Source organism: Vicugna pacos, chromosome 32 (genome assembly GCF_048564905.1).
Source record: "Vicugna pacos chromosome 32, VicPac4, whole genome shotgun sequence".
Classification (NCBI taxonomy): Eukaryota; Metazoa; Chordata; class Mammalia; order Artiodactyla; family Camelidae; genus Vicugna; species Vicugna pacos.
The window spans coordinates 9,520,282-9,545,555 of NC_133018.1; the positions used below are offsets into that span (position 1 = coordinate 9,520,282).

The 25,274-nt window shown below is 51.1% G+C and overlaps 1 protein-coding gene across 1 annotated transcript in view; it reads left to right on the forward strand.

Annotated features, from left to right (window-relative positions):
* The first annotated feature begins 687 nt into the window (after positions 1–687).
* Positions 688–25,274, forward strand: part of WSCD2 (WSC domain containing 2) — an 84,180-nt gene continuing 59,593 nt past the window's right edge. The window contains exon 1 of the mRNA XM_006204744.4: positions 688–1,317. The gene's annotated coding sequence lies outside the window, so the exon portion shown is untranslated. The remainder of the gene's footprint in view (positions 1,318–25,274) is intronic.

Consider the following 25,274-nt stretch of genomic DNA (forward strand, 5'->3'; position numbering starts at 1 on the left):
TTGAAATGGCGTGGCCAGTTGTCTGGCTCTGAGGAGGCTCTCGCTCAGTGGTGGCTCTTCCATGAGAGTTTCATGCCTTTCCTAGGGTTTTGCTGGAGGTCCTCTGAAGGCGGGCGTTATGTGTCCTCCCCACTTTACAGATGAGGATACAGAGGTTCAGAGGGAGTGCTGCGACTTGCCCAAGGTCACAGAGCTCGGAAGGAATCTTCTGAAACAGGCCTAGAGAGGGTAAATGATCAGCCGCAGGTCACACAGCTTAAACTTACTGCCTGTGCAGTTTGTAAAATGACAAACTTAACCCCACCCCCGAACAGAAAACCCTGTGTGCATTTATTGGCTGTTCACTATTTGCAAGGCACCGTGCTAAGCCTCTTGAACAAAACCAACAGCAGCAGCAACAAATACTCTGCCATTTATTCAATGCCAGGCAGCCTGGCACCCCCCCCCCCATAATCGTCTCAGTTAATTCTCCAAACAACCGTACGACGTGGGTCCCCGAGCCCATTTTACAGTCGAGGAAACTGAGGCTCGGAGGCTGGGCCCCTTGCCGGAGCTCTGCAGCAGGCCTGGCACCGGGTCTGCCCAGCTCCGCGGGAGGCTGCGGGAGGGCCGGGTGGCATGCAAGGAGTTAAGCGGTAGGCAGTGCTGTGGCTCCGCGCGAGGAGCGCGCCGGGGCTGGCGGCGGCGGCGGCGGCGGCGGCGGCGGCGCGGGGAGCTCGGGCTGGAGACGTGAAGTCCGGGAGAGCCGGCGAGGCGGCGGGGCAGGCGGCGAGAGACGGAGAGGAGAGGCGGCCGGAGCCCCGCGCCCAGCCGCAGCCCGCGCCCGGCGCGCAGGGCGGTGGGCCCGGGCATCCCCGGGCGGGTGCCCGCGCGGGGGGCCTCGCCGCGGCACGGGGCGCCCGCAGTGCCGCCCGCCCGCCCGGGCGTTCGGCTTCGCAGGAGCCCGGCTTTCACTTCCTCTCGCCTCCGCCCGCCTCCCCGGCTCACCGGCTGGCGTCGCCACCGCCTCCTCGTCCCCGGCCACCGCTGTCGCCGCTGCTGCAATCCAGGACGCACACTCTTCCACTTTCCCGCTGGAGGCGCGGAGGATGCCTCTTGCACCAGATCCGAAGAAATAGCCCGGGGCCCGGCTGGACGAGCCTGGGGGGAGAGAAAGAAGCCCGACTCCGCTTTCCTTGATGCCACTGCAGCATCTGGCAGCTGGGAAGGCGCCCACGGAGCGGGCGCGCCAAGCGGGACGCGGGAGTCGCAGAGAGAGAGACCCCGGGCGCCTGCTGAGCTCCGCTGGCAGAGTTTGCGAGTGGCTGAGACCCCCAGGTAAGGACTGAGGGGCCTGGACCTGCTAAGAGGGCGCCATAAGGGAGCGGGCTGCAGAGCTACTGCGAAACGATTCCTGCCCCCCATCTGGGCTTCCAGGGCCAGCCGCTCCCCGGAGGCTGGGGGTTCAGTGCCCAGAGCCTGGTGAGTAGGCAACCGAGTGGTGACAGCCCAGCTCCGGGTAATGACAAACTTTCTCTCCTCCGGCAGAGGGTGGGACATTCCGGCTCATCCGGGGGTCCTTCCTCCGGGCATCCCACGGGGTCCCCAAAGGCAGGCATGGCAAGGGATTCTCAGGCTGAGCTGGGCCAGGGGGAGGGCAGTGGGCCCCTTTAATTTGATTCATGAATCTCCCCCTTCTTGGCCAGTTCAAAGCTCAGAGGGAGAAAGAGCTGGATGTATTTTCAAGTTGGCTTTACAAGGTGCTTGTGGGGGTGATACTTGGGTGAATGAGATTCCTTGTCACCTGGAGCCAGCAGTCAGGGCTGCCCGGGTGATGGGCTCGGTGTAGCGTGCTTTGCAGTCTTGCTTATGTCCATTCTGGTGTGCGTGTTGTGTGTGTGTGTGTGTGTGTGTGTATAGGGAAAGAGAGAAAGCATTGGGGCAGGGGACCCGTTCAGGCAGATCGCCTCCATCCTAGTCTTTTCAGCGACCCCAGTGTCATCGCAGGAGCCGACTCACCTCCTTGGCAGAGACACTAGGAGAGACCCGGATCATGTCCCGTTCCTTGCAGCTCCTTAGATGAGCAAAAGATTTGGGGGAAGTTTCCTGGGCTGCCCAATGAGACCATTCAGATTGGAGCCTGGGGAGGTACAGACTTTTGCAGGAAATGGTTGAAATGGGCAGTTGGATAGGGGCTCCTGGCACTCTCCTCCCCAGCTCTGAGGATACGGGTGGTCCCCCACTCTCCTCCCCAGCTCTGAGAATACGGGTGGTCCCCCACACTCCAGGCTCCCTGAGGCTCTGCAGAGGCCAGCACGAAGCTCATGAGTTTGGCCAGATTCTTTTTCCTCCTAATGAAAAACATGCTTCAAAGAGGCTACCTGGTCTCCAGGGATCATTTTGGAGCCACGTCTGTGGTCACAGCCCCCTAGATGGAATCATGCTTCCTTGCTAGGATTCCAGCCTAACGCTGGGGGCATCTCGATGGACTAGCTGGTCAGTAGGCAGGCAGCGGAGTTGCTCCTGGCCATGGTCCATAGGTTGGACTATTCCCCTGGCCCTGTGACCGCTTGCTTGGGCTAGGCATCTGCTTCTAGGGAATAGCATTGCTGTGTGGTTTCTGGACAGTACTTGGGGCATGAGGTGGGAATCTGAGGTCCTCCTGCTCTTCCTTAGGATTCTGACCTGGGGCCAGGCTTGGAGCTGTTTCCTGAGGCTGCTGGGACTTGGGGATCCCCCCAGGGTGTCAGAGGCCGGTGCTCGATGTCCTAGGGAAACCCCATCTTTGGGCCAGGAGGTTGAACTACAAGTCTGCCCTCAATTTGCTGTGTGACTTTGAGCAAATCGCTAGACCTCTCTGGGCCCCAGTTGCTGCTTCTGTAAAATGAAGAGATTTCATGTATCCTCAGAGGTCCCAGTTCAGACACTCATGGCCCTGAATAATTGTCACGGATGAAAATTTCAAAATTCCAGAAGATGACATAATTTAGTGTTTAAGAGATCTAGGACTCAGATCCATCTGAGGTTGGCCAGTCACTTCACCCTCCAAATCTTGGTCCCTCCACTGTAGAGTGAGGGGTTCATAGTTCCTATTTCAGAAGGGGGTGGAGAGGACTGCCTGAGATGGTGCATGGGAAGGGCTTAGTGTGTCTAGTGAAGACTGGAGCCACACGAATGCAGCAGCAAGGCTGTCTGTTTTGGGGTCTTGTGCATGAGCATGTGGGTGCTGTTATCCGCAGGGAGGGTGGCCCTGTCCCATCTGAGCACCAGGTGATCCTTGACTGGGGAGCAGGTCTCTCCAATCACCTGACACCTGCAGTCCCCGCCCCCTTGCTGCTTCCTCATAAAAGCCCGGCTGGACAAGCAGCTCCTAGTGGGGAGCCCCAGGCGGTCTGGGAGGACTGGATGCATCCAGCTGCTGCGTCGCCATGACAACAGGAGGTGGAGGTAAGCCGTCTCCATGGCTTCAACTTCGCAGCTGTGTAGGGCCCTGGGGCAGAGAAGTTCAGCCTGTCTGGGTGTCAGGCACTCTGTCTGCCATCTGATCAGGCGAGGCTGCTGTTCCCTGCAGGAACAGCCATGCTGGGAAAAGTGCCTTGAGTGTGTGTGTGGGGTTGGGTGGGGGAGCAGGAGTTGCTGAGATTGTGGAGGAAGGCCTCAGATTGATCAGTCTTATTTCTTCCTGAGTGGTTCTGAAGCTTGGGGTATCTATGCCCCTCCCAAAATTAGGGTTCCCCTGGGTCCATGCTAAAACCTCTGTGGGAAAGGCAGACCTCATCTCGGCCAACAAAGAGTGAGTTAACGGGCATGCAGTTGGGACTGGGGTAGGATCGATTCCAATATGTGAGCTTGACTTAAAGGATTCAGAAAATCAGCACTTTGCTTTCATGGTGGAGTCAGATGTATGCGTCTGGATGGACACACACGTGTGTGAACATGTACGTATGTGTGCATATTCTCATGAAGGTGTGTGCATATGTGCGCAGGTGAGTATGACTTACATAAAAACCTTAAGTGTGTGTACATGCCTGTGAGACTAGTATCAGTATGAGTGTGTAGGCATGGGATTGCGATGGATTTATGCTTGTGTTTATGTGTGTGTGTGTGTGTGTGCCTGTGTGAGTCAGGATGTACTTGTGAGCGGTAAGCAGTTGTGCGTATGTAAGTTGGATGTATGTCTGCAACGAGGCAGGTGCTCAGCTGCACAAATGCACACGTGTGCTGTGAGGGTCTGTGTGCTGTGCAGCCTCTGTGAGTGTCTCCGTGTATACGTGTGAGTTTCTGAGCGTGTGCCTCTGTGTAAATGTTAGAGGGTACATTTGGTTGTGTCTCTGTGTATGTGTGTGCTTCCTATGTGGGTGTGAGCCGTGTGTCTTGCAGTATGAACTTGTGGATCTCCGCGTGTACACATGTGTGCCTGTGTGCAGTATGGCATGCTGGGTTGTATCTCTGTGTGTCCGTTTCCCAGCACCAGTACCCGGCTGTGTTGGTTGCCATGTCCATTTGAGTGTGTCTCAGTGTGCATGTGAGTGTCTCTGAATGTGTGTTTCTGGATGTTGCGGCATGAATTTTGTGCGTGTCTCCTGTGAATGCATGAGTTTCTGAACATGTGCATCTGGAATGTTGTGTTGCATCTTCTCACATGTCTCTGGGTGTATGATGTGTGTTCCTGTGAATTTGCCTGTCTGGGGCAGCGTAACTTTTGTGCGTGTCTCATGTATGTGTGTGTTTCTGAGCGTGTGCAACTCCACGGGTGTGCCTGAGTGTCCATAGGGCTGTAAAGGTGTGTGTGTGTGGCTGTCAACACAGCTGAGAGGGTCCGAAAAAGAAAACATCTCTGAACCTTTAAAACTCCCCTTCTGTCTGCTCTGCGCATCTGAACTGTGCTCGGGCTGTGTACCTTCTGAGTGTTGATTCAGGCATCGGTGGCGCCAGCTCGAGCAGGGCACTGGGATGGTGTTATGCTCATCTTCCTGAGTGCCTTTGCTCTGAAGTCCGTGTCTTCCTCTACCCTGGCTCCCTCGGCCCCCACAACAGCCCAGATCCCCCTCACCAGAAGCCTGCACTTAGGACAGTTGCTGAACAGACTCACAGATGTTAAGAGCGCAGGTATAATTTTAGGCAGAAGGTCTGAACACAGGCAGCCTAGGATGCACGGAACATTCCGACAGCAGTATTTCTAATTAGGAGCAACTTGTTTTCCTTAAATAAACAAATCAAGTGAGGGAAGAAATTGCCCGAGATTAATGGCTCCCCGGAGCAGGTCCAGATGTTGGGAAGATGGGGATGGGGTCCCCATGGACTGCAAATGTTACTGCTCAGGGGCTTCCAGATTTTGACCAGGAGCCAATGAGGCAGGAGCTGCAGAAACCGGTGAGGAGAGCAGGGCAGTGTGGGACCCCTTTCCGAGGTTTGCCTGGTGTTTGGTTATTGGAGTAAATACATCACTGGCCCCCTTTCTTCCTCCTCCCCGTGTCTGTGCTCTTAGACATGGGACTTTTCTGCTCTTCCCACTCAAGGGACAGGCAGGCTCCTAAGCCTTCACTTTGGGTTTGGCCATGTGTCTACCTTTGGCCATTAGGGTGCAGTCAAGTGACAGCATGTCTATTCCAAGTTTAGGCCCCCCGGGGCCTTGTGTGTTTCTACCGTGGCTGGGAGAAGAGCTCCCCGAAGGTAGCTGCTACCCGCTCAGCCTGGCCCCAGAACACACACATGTCAAGCCACCCTGAGCCCAAACTTCAGTGAAGAGCCTAGCTCAGCCAAGCTCCAGTTGACCATGAACAGGTTAGCTAAGTAAATGCTTCTTATTGCTTGTCACTGCGGTTCTGTGCTTGTTTGTTATGCACCATTATTGTGATTGTAGCTAACTGATGCAGTTACTAGTCATCTTTATTTCCTCCTCCTGTTTGACCCTTGGTACTCATTCAGAGCTGCATAATGGACACCTGTACAACTCACCATGGATAACCCATTCCTCCCTAGATTTCTGCTCATCCTGACATTAGCAGTAATAATAATAATAGTAATAATAATAATAATAATAATAATAACAACAACAACAACAACAACAAATAATGCTTATGGAGTGTTTTTCAGATACCACACACCATGCCAGAGGCTATATATATATATAATCTATTACTCACAACAATCCTCTGAGGTAGTTTCTGCCATGAACTTTTGTTACAGTCTGAGAAGCTCAGAGAGGTGGGTTGACTTCCATAGGTCACACACCCCAGAAGAGGCATCCCTGGGATTTATACCCAAATCATCGGATATCAGAGACTGTGTTTTTAACCATGATGTCATCCTGCCTCCCAAGTGCCAGCAGGCATGTTTGCCATAATGACCTCATAGCATGCAGTCAACGCTTTCCCTTAGCTCACCTGGAGGTTAGGTGGGCAGGAATGAATCATGTTGCAGACATGGGAAGTGTCTCTCTCGATGGAGGGAGATTTGCTCATTCCTTCGTTCTCTCACTCATGCATTCATTCATTGAGTGCCAGGATTTGCTGATGCTCAGGATTTGCTCGGAATCTTCTAAGAGTCATACTCTGCTGGGCACTGAAGATACAGAGACAGCAGACTCCATTTTTGTCCTCAAGGAGCTTACAGTTTGGGGAGGAAACAGGAAAACCTGGGTTCTGGAGGCAGATTAGACTGGGCTCCAGCCCAGCTTTGACCCCCTCCCTGGAAACAGCTCCATCCTCAACCCTTACTGGCGGGGCTGTTGTGAGAATCCAGCAAGATCATGTTAACAGAGCCCTCTGCACAATGTGAATGTACTTAATGCCACTAAACTGTACACTTAAAAATGGTTAATGTAGAAAGCTTTATGTTATGTATATTTTACCAGAATAAAAATAAATTTAAAAGTCTAAAGAGGTGCAGTAAAGTGGCAGAGCTGGATTTGAACCTGGATCTGACCCTGGAGACCATGTTCCCTTCCCCACACTGCACAGTCCCATGCCCAGAGCACCGTGCACACCCAAAGGTGGATAGGCAGGCAGATTTTGAAATGTGCTGGGAGAGTGTGGGCTGGGGCTTTGGGCACAGCCAAAAGAAGATCCCGGGGGTTGAGGAACCCATGGCGTGTCAATACCATGCACTGCCTTCGTCAAGTTTCACCCATTGGCCTGTTCAACAAAATTGTATTGAGTACCTACCATGTGTCAGACTCTGTTGACAATGAAGAGAAAAACAAGACAATGACCTGCATATAATTACAGTTCAAAATAACTGCCAGGAAGAAAGGTCTCTGACACTGTGGGGGCACATATTAGGGCTTTGAAAGGAAGCTTCCTTGAGACAGAGAAAAATGAGCTGGGCTCTGAAGGATGAACAGGACTCACCAGGTGGAAAAGGGAGCCAGCATGTGCAAAGGCCCTGAGGTGAAGAGACTGTCATGAACCAAAGACATGGACACACGCTTCCAGACTGGGGAAGAGCTGGTACATGGTCAAAATGGGCAATTCTTCAGGGCTTGCCAGCCCTGTAAATGGTTTGCTTTTTATCCTTCTGGCAGTGGGAAGCCTTGTAAAGATTATAAGAACAGGGAGTGAAATGATTCTATTAAACCTTAGCTACAGCAGCAAGAAGAAACCACACCCCCACTTGAGGCGGGAGCCCATTGAAATCCCAACAAAGAGGGAGCTGGGCGGACAGCAGCGATTTCAGGATTTTAGCCTTACTATGCAAAACACACAGCTTTCCAGGGGAGAGGTGAGCTTTGGGAAAAAGAGTCAACAAATTAGGTTTTTAATCTGCTGTAAGTTGCTGAAATGCTCCTGTCTTCCTTCCATTGTCACCTGATGGCCTGTGGGCTATTTTAACTCTTTTATTAGAGAATTTTTTTTAATTAAAGTAGTTTTTCCCTTTTGAAAAACAGATCCCAGCTGTGTTTTGATAAGATGGAATTAAGAAATGGCACAGGGGAAATGCTGCAGAAAGCTTTGATTTTTCTCCTTATGGCGTCTGAACTGATTTAAATAATAATTATATATTTCTTTTCGATGCAGCCTTTCCTCAGCCCTCCCTGGCCTCCTCCAACACATCACAGTGTACCAGCAGCTCTGAACATACGCTGTTTCTAAAATCCCCAACTCTTGGTTCCTAGAGGCCGAGGGACAGCCCTGTAAGAGGCCAAGATTTCTGACTTCACAGCTTTACGTTTAGGGCAAACCTTGCTCAAATCCAAGTGTTACCAGTTCACAGCTGTGTGACCTTGGGGACTATATTTCAATCCCCTTAGCTTCCAACTACTCCTATGTCAAATAGAAATACCGATAATATTTCTATTCGTCAGATTCTTCTGGTTGTAAGTGACAGAAAGTCCAACTTCAACATTGTTACATTCTTTTATTCTCAAGCATAGAAGAGACTTGTATTGGCTCATGTAACTAGAAGCTAGCTTCAGGCTTGGCTGGATCCAGGAGTTTAACAATGTCACAGAGCATTCTCCCCTGCCCCCTTCCTCCACCCTCCCAGTCTCTTGACTTTTCTTTTCCCCTGTGGTGGGCTTCCTTCTCAGGCTGGCTCTGGCTAGCTTCACTTGTACACAAATGCCTGTCAATAACTCCATCCTTATGGTGTGTCAGCTGCAACCCTATTTCTTCAAGTCTTGAAATCTACAGCCTCCTGGAATCAGCCAGGAGTCTGTTCGGCCAGACTTGGGTCCTGTGACCAACCCTGGAACCTCTTTCGGGGTAAAGCAGCCTTTGTGGTTTCCTGAGCCACAAAGATCAATAGTGGGAGAGGGATGTGTCCCCAAAGGAAAATCAGTACCCCCAGGGTACTTAGCACTGACCCCGGCATGCAGTGTACTCAGTGTTACTATTACTGCTACCACTATGATGATGATTATTGTCATGGTGATGCTGTAGGCCAGGCAGGGGCTTGGTAACTGTTCAGGGCAATGGGAGACACCCATGACCAGAAGACTCAGCCTAGACATCCCACTGGCCCCTGTGAGCCTTGGAGCCGTCACTTGCCCTCCAGTTTTCATTGCCAAACCTGCCCTCCTTAACAAGCCCCACCTCATGGGTCATTTCACTGGCTAACAGCTGTGATGGCTCAAAGGATGCGCGGACAGGTTGCAAACCTAGATGCTTCCAGGGGCAGGTGGGTACCCTAGGAGGGTCCACTAGGAGGGAGACAGAGCCCAGGGAAAGCAGTGAACCAGGGACAAGTTCTGTATGAGCCTGCTGTTGCCTCTTGAGAACAGAGCCCAGGGTGACCACATCTCTCAACTGTTTTTGTCCAAGAGGACTCCAAGGTGTTATGCAAAATCTACCTGATTGTAAATGTTGCCCACCAATTCAGGCGATTTTACAGCATAGGACAAACCAAACAAGGGTGTCCAGGGCTCAGCTGGACATCTGCTGTAAAGCCGGGTCTCCCTCACATGGGGAACACGGAGACTGCTCTGTCCGAACCATAGAGAACTCGTGTTGGGGATGCCCTCGAAAGACACACCAGCACATTGTTCTAGAAACCGGTCCTGTGCTGCATGCCTTCAGCATCCCCTCAGATGGCCACGGGAGGACCTTTTTATTCTGAGCTGCACCATTTGTAACAGGCCCCATGGATGGGATTCAGTGAGAATGGCAGCTTAGAAACAGTTCATTTTGCTGCCCGAGATTATTAATGTTCTCTCCGATTTCTTCTTCACTCTATTGATTTCCTGGGATAAAACTTCCTCTGCAGAGGCTGTGAAGGTAATTCAGCTGCCATCCCTCTGCATGAGGGAGGGTTGGATCCTGGGTCTCTCATCCCACTTCGTGCTGTGTGACGGAGGGCAAGTCATGCGACCTCTCTGAGCCTCAGTTTTCTCATCAGCAACCTGGGGGTCCTCACAGCTCCTGCCTCCTAAGGAAGTGTCAGGCACAGAGTAGGTACCCACCAAACTTCCCTCTTTCTGTAAAACTCCAGCCCAGCAGCCTAGGGAGAGGGAGATGGATGACCAATGTTCCTGATAGGTGGAAACATAAAGAAAAATAAGGAAGACATGATTGTAGTAGTCAGGATGGTTATGACCTTGGGAGGAGTGGTTAAAAAGAAGTGTAGAAGGGGCTTTGGGATGCTGGTCAGGTTGTTTCCTGCCCTGGAAGGTGGTTCACTGTACACTAATTCATCAAATTAAACGTCTTTGTTTTGTATTTTCTTTGGTCTGAGGGTCATGGGTCCCGTGGAAAGAGTCCCAATCCCCCCCGCCAGATAATTACCTCTGAGGGGACCCCTCCTGGACCATACTGCTTTGGTTTATGCACAGAGAACACGTCTGCCATCCTGTTTAAGCAAGTTTTTCTCTACTTTCTGGGCAAAAAAAAAAAAAAATCACATGTGATGTGGCGCATGCCTCTCTCTGTCCTTGTAAGCACCTCAGGGTTCAAATTTACATGTGCATAAACAACCCAGCCGCTTTTGTCCTGGCACAGAGGCCACCTGGCCAGAGGACACGATTAGCCCCTTTTCCCACCAAACGTGATAAGGCTGGAGGATTGATTGCCCCAGAAGAAGATAAAAAAGAAACTACGAAAGAAAGAGAAAAATAAAACCCCGAGAAGCATTTTCAAGTTTCTGGCTTTGCAGGCTACCAAAAGACAGGGAGATCAGCTGTCCTGGATGAAGGGTCAGATAACAGGGCCGAGGCAGGGACAAGAATGAGGACATGGGGCTCCGAGGTGGGGCAGCCGAGTGCCAGGCCCAGGGTGGGCTGGCCTCTGGTCCAGGAGAATTAGGTTGGCGGACTCGCTGGCCCAGATCTGCTTCCCCTAACCTGACCTCCATATCTGTGCAGACAGGAGGGTGGGCCTGGACCCTGCTCGGGGACCTGGGTCCCTGCTGGAGGGACTCTGAGATGTTTATTGGTCCTTGGAGCTCGAGGAATGATGGACCAGGGCTGGGGTCTTCCCAAAGGCTGGCTAACCATTTTGAATGATTAATTCCTTGCCGATGAACTTCATCCATCCATTTAGGAAGCACTTGTAAATCTCCTATTTACCATTCATTCAGCAAAGAAGAATTGAGCTTACCTTGGACTAGACTCTGCTAAGCACACAATTAGAGTGACCAGCTGATTCCGGTTTGCCCAGGATATTCCCAGCTTAAGCAGTAAACGTCTAGGTACCCTGAGAACCCCTCAGTCCCAGGCAAACCTGGGTGGTTGGTCCATGCTCAGCAAGATGCTTCTGATGCCCAACCTCACACGGTTCACAGCCCCGTGGAGGAGGCAGGAAATTATAAACCAGCAGATCAGTGCTCTGATGGAGACACGTGGATGCTGCGAAAGCCCAGAGGAGGTCCTTTACCCACGGGAGGGTGTCCACGAAGGCTTCCTGGAGGAGGTGGCGTCTGGACTGAGTCCCTCAAGAGAAGTAGGGCCGGGCAAGAGTGAAGGGTGGGTGAGGGAGGGAGACAGTGTTCCTGACAGAGGAGAGAGGAGCGAGAGCCTGGTGTGATGGGGGAGGTGAATCAGGTGCACGGTGGCTGAAGGCTTAGGAGAGGCGGGTTGGTGAGAGCACTGGGGGACCTGGAGGAGTCAGGTCGTGCGTTAGGGTGGGTACCCACCGGGCGTTTGGGAAACCTGGTAGGGGGTTAGAGAAAAGATATGGAAGCACCAAATTTCTGTGCACAGATTGGCCTGGCTGCTCTACGGAGCATGGAGGAGGAATGGCCAGACAGAGAACACTGGGCAGGGCTGCTCGCCAATCCTCCCAGACGCTCAGGCCAAAAGCCGCGGAGTCCTCTTTGACTCCAGTCTTCATCTCCTGCTACACGTAAGACTTTCAGTAAATCCAGCCCCATCTCACCATCTCCGTCCCCATTCCTGGCATCCCACCTCCCCTTCTCTGCTTTTTCTCCATGGCTCTCATCACCTTCTCATCTACCATGTGATTGACAGATTCATTTTGTTTACTGTCGGCTTCTTTCCTCCAGAACAGGGTTTCTCTGCCTCAGAGCTATTGACATTTTGGATCAGATAATTCTGTGTGGTTGGGGGCTGTTCTAGGCATCCTGGGAGGTTTTAGCAGCATCTCTGGCCTCTCTACCCACTAGAGGGCCGTAACATCTCCCCAGGTTGTGATAGCCGGAAGAAATGTCTGCAGACATTGGACGATAGCCCTTCAGGGGAAGCGGGCAACATTGCCCCCAGTTGAGAACTATTGCACTAGAGTGTAAATCCTGTGAGGGCTGGGTTTTTGTGTCCCTGACGATGGTCTCCCCGGTGCCTAGCAGGTGAAGTCTGGCTCATTTACAGTGGTGCTCGCTGAATATCTGTTGAATGAATGAGTGAGTGTGAGATGGTGGGGACCTGAGCAGGTGGTGTGGAAAAGAAGGGTTTGGGAAATAGTGAGGCTAGAATTGATGAGTAAATAGATCTGCCGCTGTGTTTATTACGGTGTGTGGACCCCAGTCCTCTTCATTCCCCCTTCGGGGGCTAGTAGTCCTTTCATAGTATGACAGAGAGGTTAAGTGATGTGAGTGAAAATATCTCACAGGAATGAGTGGTGGAACCAGGCTAGAACCCACGTCTTAGGAAAGCCAAGTTTAGAGTCTTTTCAAGGGTCAGATACCGTCATATACTAACAGCTGCTGTTAATCTAGCACGCATTACATGCCAGACACTGTGCCTTAGATGGATTGCCTCGTTAAACATCACAAGATTACTACTGTCGTCTTATTTTTACAAGTGGGGCTTGTGAGGATCAGAGAGGTAGAGTGAGTTGCTCAGAGTCACGCAGCCAGGAGTGGAGCAGATCTGTCTGAGGCTGACTTCCAAGCAGGAGTTAAGTAAGGACACACAATCCCTCCCCCCAACTTTAGGTAATGGCATCACCCCAAAGTGCTTTCCCTCTTTCCCTCTTGTCTGTGAAGGAGAGACGATCAAAGGATTCCCACTGACATGTTAATTATCAAGGCTGCATTTCAAAGTGTCCTGCAAGGAGACCCTGTAAATTTCACAAAGGCCCCTTGGCCACATGAAACCGCTTCCTTCTTAACCTTGATCTCCCTGGCCCAGCGGCATTTGTCTGATGCGGAGGACTGTGCTCGTAACCACTCTGCTCTCCTTCCCCTCTGATGAGACAGATTTTAAATCAATAATTTCAGAGAAGTGTCATGAGCTTTTCCAAAGGGAAAGGCTGATGTATTATGGGAACCTAAAGGGAGGAGACTGGGTTTAGTCCAGGCGGTCAAGGGGGTCTCTCCAAGGAAGAGATGTGGAGATGGGGATGGAAAGGATGAGTGGGAATCGACCAAGAAGAGGAAAAGGGAGGAGAGTACCCCAGAGTGAGGGGAGAACTCCAGGAAAGGCTGCTACAGATGAGGCGATGGGGCGTCACAGAGCTGCATCCTGCATCTGGTCCGGCTGCTGCTCAGAAGCAAAGAGAGAGGAGGTGATGCAGAGCGAGGCAGGTGGGCCCCGGGTGCAGTAGGTGCATGCTTGGCAGTGGACCCCGGATCCCGGTCCTCACTTTGGCCTTCCCTTTAACAGACTCTCTGCTCACCCTGTCCTGATTCTGGGTTCAGAAGCAACACATGACAGCCCCCTCTCGGAAGTCAGGCCCCAGGCCCCCTGGTGTGGCTGAGTGTGGCCAGACCAAGCAGGCACCCTGGGCAGATCTGCGAGAGAAGCTCTTAAGAAAAGCTCCTTGTTGGAGCCATGAACCAGCCTCCCACTGCAGGGTCTGCAGCCTGGCCCTGGGTCCCTGCCTCCTAAACCCTCCTGAGGTCGGGGCTCCTGGCCCCTCTGTGGCTGCCGTTCCTCCCCCACCCACCCTCAGGGCTCAGCCTCTGCTCCGCTGGGACCCCGTGCTTTCATCCTTCAAGGACCCCCTGACTGTTCTTTGCTGTATCACACGCCAGCTCCCAGGTTCTCACTTGGCTGAGGTCCCACTGATGGGTGTACTGGTCTGCCTACCCGCCTACCACCTGCAGCGGGGTTTCTCCACCTCTGCCCTGTAGGCATTCCGGCCGGGTAACTCTTGGTTGTGGGGGACTGTCCTGTGTGCCCTGTACGACGCTGAGCAGCATCCAGTGCCAAGAACACCTCCCCCTTCCATTGTGATAACTAAAAATATCTTCAGGCTTTGCCACGTGTCCCCTCGGGACAGAACTGCCCCCAGTTACAGACGCTGGCTTAGGTCGATCATAACACATTCCCTGGGAATTATCAGCAAATTGCTTCCCTCTTCCAGAGAAGGGGATTCTGTTAGCTAAGTAGAGGGATGGGGGTATAATAGTGTGGTTGCTACACACATCACTGAAGAGCATTTCTTTCTTTCTTTTGTCTCCTTCCTTCCTTCCTCGCTCCTTTCCTTCCTTCCTTCCTTCCTTCCTTTCCTTCCTTCCTTCCTTCCTTCCTTCCTTCCTTCCTTCTTCCCTTCCTTCCTTCTTTCCTTCCTTCCTTCCTTTCACATTCCAACAAAAGTTTCTTTACATTATTTACAGACACAGGCAGCAGGATCTGGGATTTGGCCTGTGGGTGTAGCTTATAGACCCTTGGAATTAAAAGAGAAAGAAAAATAAAAACCTCTGTTCCCTAAGATAAAATGCTCCCTTTAGGGCAGGAACTGTCATATTTGTCTGCCACCGTCTTTGTAGAGAGCTATCCACATAATAGACAATAAATCCATTCTTTTTTTTAACATTCTTACCTTCCCCTTGCCACCCTACCCCCATTTCTAAAATCTCGGTAAAACATGCATAACATAAAATGTGCCGTCTTCACCATTTGAAGCGTACAGTTCAGTGTATTGAATATATTCATGATGTTGTGCGACCATCACCGCCATCCGTCTCGGGAACTCTTGGAGACACTCCCTGGTTTCTCAGTCAGAGGTGGATGAGCGGGGTCATCTAGACCCACCCCCACCCGCTCAGTCTATATCCGGGAAAATTGAGGGAAATGGACTTGCCGAGGGACAGTGCCAGCTAGAGCCAAAGTCAGATTAGAGTCTAGGCCTCCCTCTGTCCGGTGTCCCCTTCCACGTGGCCCTCCCGGGCATCTCCCAGGATGCCTTGCACACACAGTCACCACATAAATATTTAGTGACCATGCTGGCCGGGGACTAATCCAGCTCCCTCCCTAATCTCGAGGAGTTGGGGAGATGAAAACCTACTCCAGAGGCTAATGGCCACTTTATCGCTCTCTTTGGCCAGATAACACGTCTCATCTTTTTTTTTTCTAGACTTTGCGTTGGCCTCCCCCGAGGTTCCACCAGGTCTTTGCAACAGCTCGCTTTCCTCTCTGGCCGCCACCCCCCTGCCCACACGGGGGCCAGACGTCGTCAGGAGGGCTGCTTTGCGATAAGAGGGCCATAGAGCCCCTTTCGGCCCTCCTGGGCCCGTCTCAGGGCGTCTGGGTTACCCTCACAATGAGGGCATTTAGCCAGACCCCCCTCCCCCAGGGCGCACAGAGGCAGAAACTGGAGGAAGAGCGCGAAGAGAGAGAGGAAACAAAACCCAGCAAAGCTGCCCATTCCAGAGGCCCAACCAGCTCTGATTTCAGACACTGTTTTTTTCCAAAAGTGCTTCTGGGTGGCTTGTTTTTCCACCCTGGCGGGCTGATAGGGGACAGTGCCCAAGGCAGGACAAAGTTAGAGGCCCCATTCAGACAAGCAAGGCAAGGGTCCAACCTGAGCTGGGCCGGGCGGGGGCCGGGAGAACAAGGGCTCTGTGTGTTCACGGACACAGAGATGGGAACTACGGGCTCCCACTGGCTCCAGCCGGGCGCTGACGCCATCAGAAATCCACGAGGCTGGGGAAATGCGGGACCAGGCGGCACCAGCGCTGTGTCATCAGACAGCCAAGAGCAGAGCCCTTTCAAGTGAGCTGCATTTGGGATGATGGTGAATTTCCCCCTCTCGGTGGCCAAGCCTGCTGGGATGAAGATGTGTCTCAGCAATGAGCCAAGCCTACCCCAGGAGGCTGAGAAGAGAGCTTGGGTCTTCTTGCCCTGGAAACACAGAAGAGCCCAGGGAAGCGGTTGCAAATTCAAACATCCCCAGGGGCCAGGCAGGTGGCCTAACGCAGGCCATGTGGGGCTCAGTTTACCATGGCTGATCAATGGACTAGATCCAGATCCCAGCTCTTTAGCTTGTTCAGCTGAGTGACCTCAGACAAGTGATGTTAACCTTCATGCCTCAGTTTCCCCATACAGAAAATTGAGATTGTGCTAGTACTTACCTCGTTGGGGTTATTGCAAAGATTAAATGAATTAACATGCACAGGCACTTAGAACAAACAGTGCTGATCTGTTTTATCTTTCAAGAGAAGCAGGAACTCTGGGTTTGTATGCAGAAGCTCTAAATCATTAACTGTTGGCCAAGAATTCAAATGGGAAAGTGAACAAATGCAACCTGTTCCCTGGCTCTCTGTAGCCCGCAGCCCCTGGGCCACCCTGGCAGTCTCTGGCCAAGGTTTCACACAGACCTGGGCTCCAGTGCCGGGTTCTTAACCCTGGACAAACGACTTAACTTTGTGTCATATCTGTGTCATCTTTGGCATCAGCAGGAGCCTGGCAGGAAGTGATGACTCACTCAAATTGGGCAGCAGATGAGAGTTTACTAAGGTGGGGGAGGGTGTGTGAAATGGGGAAATTGCAAGGGATGGTGCAGCACCCCAGGGGTAGTGCCAGAAGGGAGCTGTTAACACTCTTAGTCCTGAAAAGGCAGAGGGCAAGAGAGGTGACAAACCTGGAGAGAGTTGTGTGGAGAGGGTCACCTAAGGGAGCCGTGGTCTTTGGTAGAGGGGCTCAGTCAACCCTGGTGGCCCCACAGAGAGACAGGTGTTGAGGGAGGAACGCCCTGACCACTCTCTACCCATCTTCTCATCCCCTTCCCTCGTAATGGCCAAACTCAAGGAAGCCGGAGAATCAGAGAGGCCATTGATGTGGTCCATGCCGACCACCCCCAGGCAGAGACCAGGGTGGAGAAGGAGAGGAGTCGGTGTGGAGGGGCAAATGACAGACAGGTGATGCTACCACCTGCCTTGATTCTGGAAGGCTTTCCTTAGCTAGCTAACGTGTGATGCACAACACACAGTGTAGCGATAGGTTGGAGGTATTCTCATTGTTGTTGAAGGAGGGAAGGCAGGGGCACTGGAAGGGAGAGTGGAGGGTCCCTCTGGTGTCCTCAGTAGTATGTAAATGACCCCTTAGAGATGCTGAAGGGTGTATGAGTTTCCTATGGCCTCTGTAACAAGTCACTACAAACTTGACGGCTTAAAATAGCACACATTTATTCTCTTACAGTTCTGAAACTCAGAAGCCCAAGTGGGGTCTCACTAGGCTAAAATCAAGGTAGGGCCAGGGCTGTGTTCCCTCTGGAGGCACCGGAGGAGGATTGTTTCCTTGCCTTTTCCAGCTTCTAGAAACTGCCCGCATTCCTTGGCTTATGACCCTTTTCCATCTTCAAAGCCAGTCATTGTATCATTCTGGTCTCAGCTTCTGATGTCCTGTTTCCTTCTCTGACCCTGACCTTCCCACCTCCCTCTTCTAAGGACTCTTGTAATGATATTGTGCACACTGATAACCTAGGATAATCTCCCCATCGTAAGACCTTTAACTTAATCCTATCTGCAAAGTCCCTTTTGCTTGTAAGGTAACAGAGTCACCGGTTTTGGAGATTAGGATGTGGACATCTTTGGGGGTGGGATCTTAATTCTGTCCACCACAAAAGGGCTGTAGGAACCCTAGAGTGAGGGCCACCCATATTGGGGAGGGCAAGCTGCTTTCCTCAGTCTACCGATTCTAATGTTAATCTCCTCTAGAAACATCCTCTCAGGCACACCCAAAAGTCTGGACACCCAGTGACCCAGCCAAGTTGACACATAAAATTAACCATCACAGTGATGCTGTGTAAAGAACTTTGAGAGGGGAATGAAGACACCTGGGTCTGAGTCATACAGACCTGGGTTCAAATCCCAGAACCACCATATAGGAGCTACATGACCTTGAGCAAGTTACTTCACCTGAGACTCAGTGTTCTCATCTGTACAATGGGGATAATAACAGAACTGCATTCATAAGTTTGTGATGAGGTTGAAATGAGATAATCTATGCAGAGGGCACAGCCCAGTGCCTGGCACATCATTCATGCTCCATAAATATTAACAATGTCATTATTGTTATTATCCTGCCTCCCACATTGTCTGGAAGAGATGTAGATTTCCTGGGCCTTTCGAGGGGGATGCAAGAACTATTGGAGACCCCATACATGAGGAGGCACGTTGGGTTCTTTGAAATATACATTAACCATCCCCCACCACCCCATACAGCACACCCTTTCCCATCATTCTGTATCAACGAGCCATCTGGTGCAGTTCAAATATTGTTCAAATGTAATATTTTTGAAACTGTTTTTTAAGATGCTTCCTACATGCTTGCCAAAACGCTAAACGTCGCACATGAACAAAAAGTATAATTGCTAATTGGCTTTGCATTGTGGGAATAGATTGTCAGATGGCGAGAAGAAGAAGGCAGTAGACTCAGCTCATGACAAAGAGGAGGTGGAGGTGTGCTGGGTGCGCACCTGGCTCTGCCACTCTCGCCCTGGTCACCTCGGAACAGTCCTTTAGTATCTCGGAGATGTTTCGTCCTCTGAACGATGGGTTACTCACAGGTACCTCTCTGGGTGGGCTCCACACCTTTTAAGCCTAGCCAATAGTAGCTGTTAAAACTATTTAAAACTATCCTTACGAAGTGAGCTACACAGATCTTAGTTTCTCTGTAAGCTGTTAGAGGGATCAGTGGGTGAATTTTGGTTGGATTTGAGCAGAGCCTTTCTAAGAATGGGTTGAAATCCAGCCCTGTCTATTTCAGGAGCCAGCACATTTAAGAATCTGGTTTGACAGATGGCCGAATTCCATTGAGGCAGACAGGTGTGGGCGGTGGGTATCAAGGAATCTATTTAAGGCCACAAATACAGGTGGACCGGAAGCATCAACGTTCTTAAATCTCATGAAATGCATTCGAATTAGACTTGGAGTCTCTACTGGGTTGCAAGAAACATCATTTTCATCTTAACTAGGTCCACCTGGTCACCCATTAAAACCCCTCCACCCATTCTATACGTTTCCTCCAAGTCTGAAAACGGCTGTTTCCGGGCTGAGCTTGGAAGGAGGGAAGTCTGTGCCGAGGATGGTATTTCTGGCCTCAAAGGGCCACCCCTTGCCAGGACTTGTTTTTGGCCTGATTCCCTGTCACAGAGAAATTGTTTCCTCTCCCCCATCCTCCTCCCCAAGACCCCTCTCCAGGCTGAGCAATGAGCTTTCAACAGATTTTGCTAATAGTTCTAAGACTGAATGAGACCCCCCAGATGTTTCACTCTGTTTTGCTGGGTTTGTTCGTTTAATTAATAGACGGTATTTGAAGGGGAGAGGGGAATTATTAAACTTACAGAAAAATTGAATAGAAAGTAGAAAGAGTTCCTCGGCACCCTTTCAACACACCCACCCACCCCTCCACTTGTTTCCCATATGATTAACGTCTTGTGTTAGCGTGGTTATTTGTTACAACTGGCAAGCCAATATTGGTATATTATTAGTACCTAAAACCCATAATTTACATTAGAGTTCACTCTGTGTTGTACATTCTGTGGGTTTTGACACATGTATAGTGACACATATCCACCATTACTGAATGACACAGAATAATTGCATTGCCCTAAAAAAATCCCATCCTCCCTGCCTCCCTCCCTCCCTCCCTCCAGCCCCTGGCAACCACTGATCTTTTTACTGTCTCCACAATTTTGATTTTCTGTATTTTTAAAAATTCATTAATTTAGCTTCCAGGATTTAAAAAGTGGAATATTTTATATAAAAATCCAGATGTCCAATATCACTGGAAAAATTGGGATAACCCAGGTAACTCGGGGCTGGAGCTGAGGGGCAGGTGCTGCCCCCTCAGAGGGGCGTGGGCTGTCCCGTTCTCTCTCTTGCATCAACTTACAAGTGGCCCCCACTCCCTTCCTTGGCCCGTTGTAGGCATTGGAGTTTGCGACCCTGCTCTGGCCTCTTACAAACATCGGAACAGCCTTTGACTATTTCCTGCCCTGCGAACGTATCCCTGAGGCCAGGTGTCACAACAAGACTGGATACCTGCTTGAAATGTGGAAGAGAGAAACACATAGGGAAATTGAGCACAAATTAAACCCTCCGAAAATTGTCCTGTCATCTGTGGGAGGCTCATCTGAAGTCACGCAAACATGCAGCCGCAGGGCTGCCTGACGCTGGAACAAGGTCAGCCAACTTCCTGCACTTGGCAGATTTCTTCTGCCTTCTCTGCACAACCTGAACCTACCAGTTGTTGGAGGCTGTGGGCCCCAGTGTGGGTTACGCGCAACGTCCTTCAGTGACAGCCACAGCTCTGGGTCAATAATTTATGCTAATGCTGCAATTCACCCTACTGACCTCCTTCCTGGAGCGTGTCAGGGAACTGGACACCCAGAGATTAAATTGCCCCTAGAGTAGCGGGGAGGGGTGGTGGTGGAGTGGAGGATGGCTGGTGCATAGGGAGACTGGGGGCGGGGGGGTTCAAGGCCAGAGCATCACCTGTCAAGACACAGCGAGAAATGAAGACAGCTCTTTAACTTGGCTGCAAGCTTTTACTTTGGAGAAAAACCTGAGTCTCCAAGCAGTGAAATGCAACCCGAAATGATGGGAGTGTGGGCCCATCCTTCTGCTCACAGCAAGCCCTTCTGCCTGTATGGTCCTTCTGCTCAGGGCTTCTGGGACAGACTGAGGAGTGGTCAAAAGAGCACTGGAGGTAGAGTCCAAAATCTGCTCCTTCTGTGCAGTGTGATCTTGGGCAAGTTGCTTTGTCTCTCTGAGCCTCCATTTCCGTGTCTGGCATGGAGACTCAGACACACTCACACACAATGAAGGTGGTAATAATGCTTGTCTCATAGGCAAATAAATGGTGGGAGGTTCTTCTATCTCTCCTCTCCCAGCCCTGTGTCCCTCCCCAGAGCATCTTGTCACCTGCCCAAGTCATCACACACAAGACCTCCCTCTTTCTTGCCTTCTGTATTTATTCAATCCACAAATATTTACTGATCACCTACTATGTGCCAAGCACTATTCTAGGCACTGGGGACAAAGCCGTGAACAACACAGACCCTGTCCCTGCCCTTATGGAACCAAAGTCCCCTTGGTCACCCTCTTTGTGTCTTTCATGCCTGCCCCCTCCCCTCCAACTATCCCAGTTGGGGCCACCTCTGTCTCTTGCCTGGATTCCTGGAACATCCCCAGCACTGCAGCCAGAGTTCTTCCTGAAACAGGAATGTGATCATTAGGGACCTTCTGGGGCTCCCTGTTGTCCCCTAGGGAAAAACTCTAGGAAACTCCCCATGCACCAGCCCTCTTGGCCTCTTTTCTATTCCCTCAACGGATGGAGCCCTTTCCTACTTCTGAATGTTCGCCCTTGCTGTCCCCTCCATCTGGTTTCCTTTTCTTAATAGAACCCCATATTTTTCTCAGATGTCACTCTTGACGCCTCTTTCCCCAACCAGCCCTCCTTTGCACTCTGTTTCTCCGTCACAGCCCCGATGACAATAGCAACACACAGAGCGTGCTTTCTGTGTGTATAATGCCATGTAACATAGAGCATCATGTAGTGTATGTAGACTCTGCCCCACACCCCTTACTCACAGTAATTCGTTTCATCCTCACAACTGCTCTGAGGTAGGAACCACCTCTGTGCCCATTTTACAGATGAGAAAATCAAGGCACAGAGGAGAGCGGCTATGCCGGGGTTCCCCAATACTGCTGTTGCCTCCATCCACTCGATCATGAGCCCCATGGAGCTGGGACTCTCTCCAGCTTGTCTCCGCATCCACAGCACACAGGGCCTGGTACATAGTAGGTGCTCAACAAACTCTCACCGAATGATGGATGACCGTCTTGTCAAACAAGCGAGCTGATGATGGCGAAAGCCCTGCTCGAAGTGCTCAGCCCCGGCTGCTTGCAAGGAAGGGGTTCTTATCATTCCTTTAGGGCTCTGAGTCGGTTCAGCCAAGGGAGGAATCCAGTCTCCCAGCCCCTGGCGGCCACGGAAGCATCTTTTGCCAAAGAACAAGGATGTGGCAGGAGGGTCCTCGCCATCATTTGTTTTTCTCAATTGTTGACTGTTTTCCAACACAAACTGCCCCTGTCTTCCTCATTTTACAAATGAGGACACTGAGGCTCACAGAGGGAAGAAGTCTCTTGTCCAAGGTCATACAGAGGCCAAGTGGCAGAGATGATGTCAGACGTAGACTGTGCCTGCTAAGGCCCGAGGCAGAAAAGGAGGGCAGAGGGGCTGGTGTCTCAGATCCTCCTCCAGGCCTGCAGATGGTCATATCGCTCTCATTTCCTCCTTTGGGCTCATCCAGCATCTCCCTTGCAGACCTGTGTCACTCCCCAAGCTTGGAATCCTGCCCATTCACTGGGGAGAGGTGAGGCACTGAGGGGAGCATCACAAATCCCCCTTGAGAGTCACAGATGGGATATGATGGGGTACACGCACCTTGGAAAATTGGCTGGGGAGAACCTCAACCTCACAGGGGAAAGCGATGTCCTCAGTCCCCAGGGCTCCCAAACCTTCCTCATTCCAGCTTCATCAACACGCCATGCACATTGAACGAGCCACGTTCTGCTTTGGGGAGAAAAGGGTGGAAAAGAAGCTATTTTGTTTTGCATCTTAGCATCTGTTTTCTCCAAAGTGCCAAGGAAATTCCATCTCTGATAAACAACCGGCAGCCACCAGAAAAGCTAAGATGTGTATTCCCTGCTGGGGGAGGAGTGCGGCTCCGACCCTCCTCCCAGCACCCTAAGAACACATGCCATCCGTTTTCCGGAGGCGCTGGGGGCCAGGCCTTCCCTTTCCCCTCTCCAGGTAAGCTCTGCCCAGACCCAGGGACCATGCAGGAGTATTTCAGAAGGATTCTGGAGTCAGACTGGGTAGCAAAGTGCCCAGCACTTAGTAGGTGGCTTCTTCGATCAGTGTCATTCATTCATTGGATGTCCCTGATTGCACAGCCCTCCTGGGGTGCCGGGCTCCACGCTAACTGCCTTCTACATCACTTCCATTTCTCCTCCCACTGACCCGAAGGAAGTGCGGTGACACCCCATTGTACAGACGGGGAAGTGGAGACTTCAAGGGCTGTAGAGTGATGCCCCCAAGGACATGAGGCTAAGACGTGGTAGCACAGGTCTGTCTGGGGTTCAGCTGAGGGTAGGGTGGAGACATCTCCCAGATTTAACTCATCAGCACAACACCTTCATGATTTTTGCTACATTCGCCTATTTTTCTGCGAATTTAACTGGAAACTGTTTACTAAAGAAGCTAACTTACCTGAGAATCTGAACTCAGTATGACTTCCCCTACATAGAGGCTAATCACTACAAATGCTACAAGAACAAAACAAGGTTGGTCAATTCCAGCCGGACACTGTGACCAGCCTGGGACCCTGAGCCTAAGCATCTCTCTGTCGCGAAGGGGGATTGGTCAGGGTTACAGAAGCATTCTCTAATGTTCTGGTTCTCTCTTAGCACCAAACTGAAACTTTCTTCTTGATGTAATCAGAGTGATTGAAAGAAAATTAAAAGGGAATAACTTTCTCACTTTGGAACTGAATGTTACTTAATCGAATGTTACTTTCTCAGGCCCAGGCTGCTTCTACACTTCGGGAAACACTGGAGTACTGAATTCTCCTGGTCTGGGAGTCAGCTCTTTGTCTGAATCCAGGACTAGCTCTGTGATGTTGGGATCAGTGACTTCACCTCTCTGAGCCTCAACACCCGTGTTTGTATAAGAGGGTCATCACAGCACCTGCCTCGGGGGCTGTGTGGTCCTCATTACATGACTCCGATCTTGGTATGATCATGATGCGGGGGCATCTCATGGATCTTGTGGCAGGGGTGGGAACGAACACCCAGGGCGTTCCGGCACTGTGATTCTGTTAGGGCTTCCACTCCTCGGCAAAGTCATCTGTTCGCTTCAGCAAAGTCCTCTGCCGTTCAGGGGAGTGTTTATTGCCCTTGGGATCCTGCCAAGGTTAAGTGGAGAAAACGGTCCTGGTGAAAGTCACTCACTTTGTCATCTGCTCACAGGCACCGACATTAAATCCCGTCCACAGGAGGGTAAACAGGCTCTCCCCCAGGCACCTGCAGTCAGGGAGGTGGTGATGTGTGAGGGCTGGGGTTTCCGTGACAGGCGCACCTGGGTTCCAAGCCCAGTTCCGCTCTCTGCTTAACCGTGTGCCTTGGGAATGCCACTTGCCCTCCCTGGGTCTCAATGTGCTAATCTGTAAATGGGAATATTCACCCCTCCCTCATCAGGTGGTAAGATGATCAGATGAGATAATGCACAGAGTACAATAGCCAGTTATTTAACAGACAAAGACCATATGGTTCTTTCTTTAGGAAGACATGGGCTACATTTAAATTCTCTGAAGAACTGATTCTGTCTCTTGGAGACTCATAATAATCCCAAAGCTTTGTCTCAGAAAGCACCCCCCCGCCACCTCCCCTGCCACCCAACTTCAATTTCATCCGAGGTTTCTGCTTTCCCCACAGCCCAGACCACAGGTGTTCTCAAACATGAGTAGGAATCCTGCTAACTTGCTCAGACACAGGTTAAACTCTTCTTGTATTGAAAGTGGCAATAACAGAACTCAAGTGGACTTCCTAAAAAGAAAATAATTTATTTTGGCTCACAGCCATCAAAATCCACAAGCACTTGCTTCAGGTGTGGCTTGATCCAGGCTCAAACAAAAACCATCAGATCTTAGTTTCTCTGCCTCTCTACCTCACCCTAGTCTTTGACTGCCCTGATAATAGCAAGACGTCCCCAGAAGCCCCGAGCACTTTTCCCCTACATGCCTAAATCCATAAGAAACCAGAACCTGTATCTCCCAGCCAGTCTCATTGGTTATAATTAGATAATCCTCTTCTTCCTGAACTAATCACTGTGGTGGGAGAAGGAGATGGCTGCACTGATTGGCTTAGTCTACTCAGGAACTGATCTTTGGAGCTGAATGTGGGGTCAACCCTACTCATACCACACCAGCTGGAGGAGATGTGGGTTCTGCAAGGTGTTGAAGCCAGAAGGAGGGGGCAAGGGGCAAAAGGATGCTGCCACTGCATTGACCAATGTCTTGGAAACTTCCACAAAGAAATGACAGATTTTCCGTTAGAAACCTAGTGATGTAACAGGATTGAAGGAGTCTCTCTCTCTCTCTCTTCCCCTCTCTCAACTATTCCCAGCACCGTGTTGCCTGAAAATAACAAGGTTGGAGTCAGAGTGATGAATG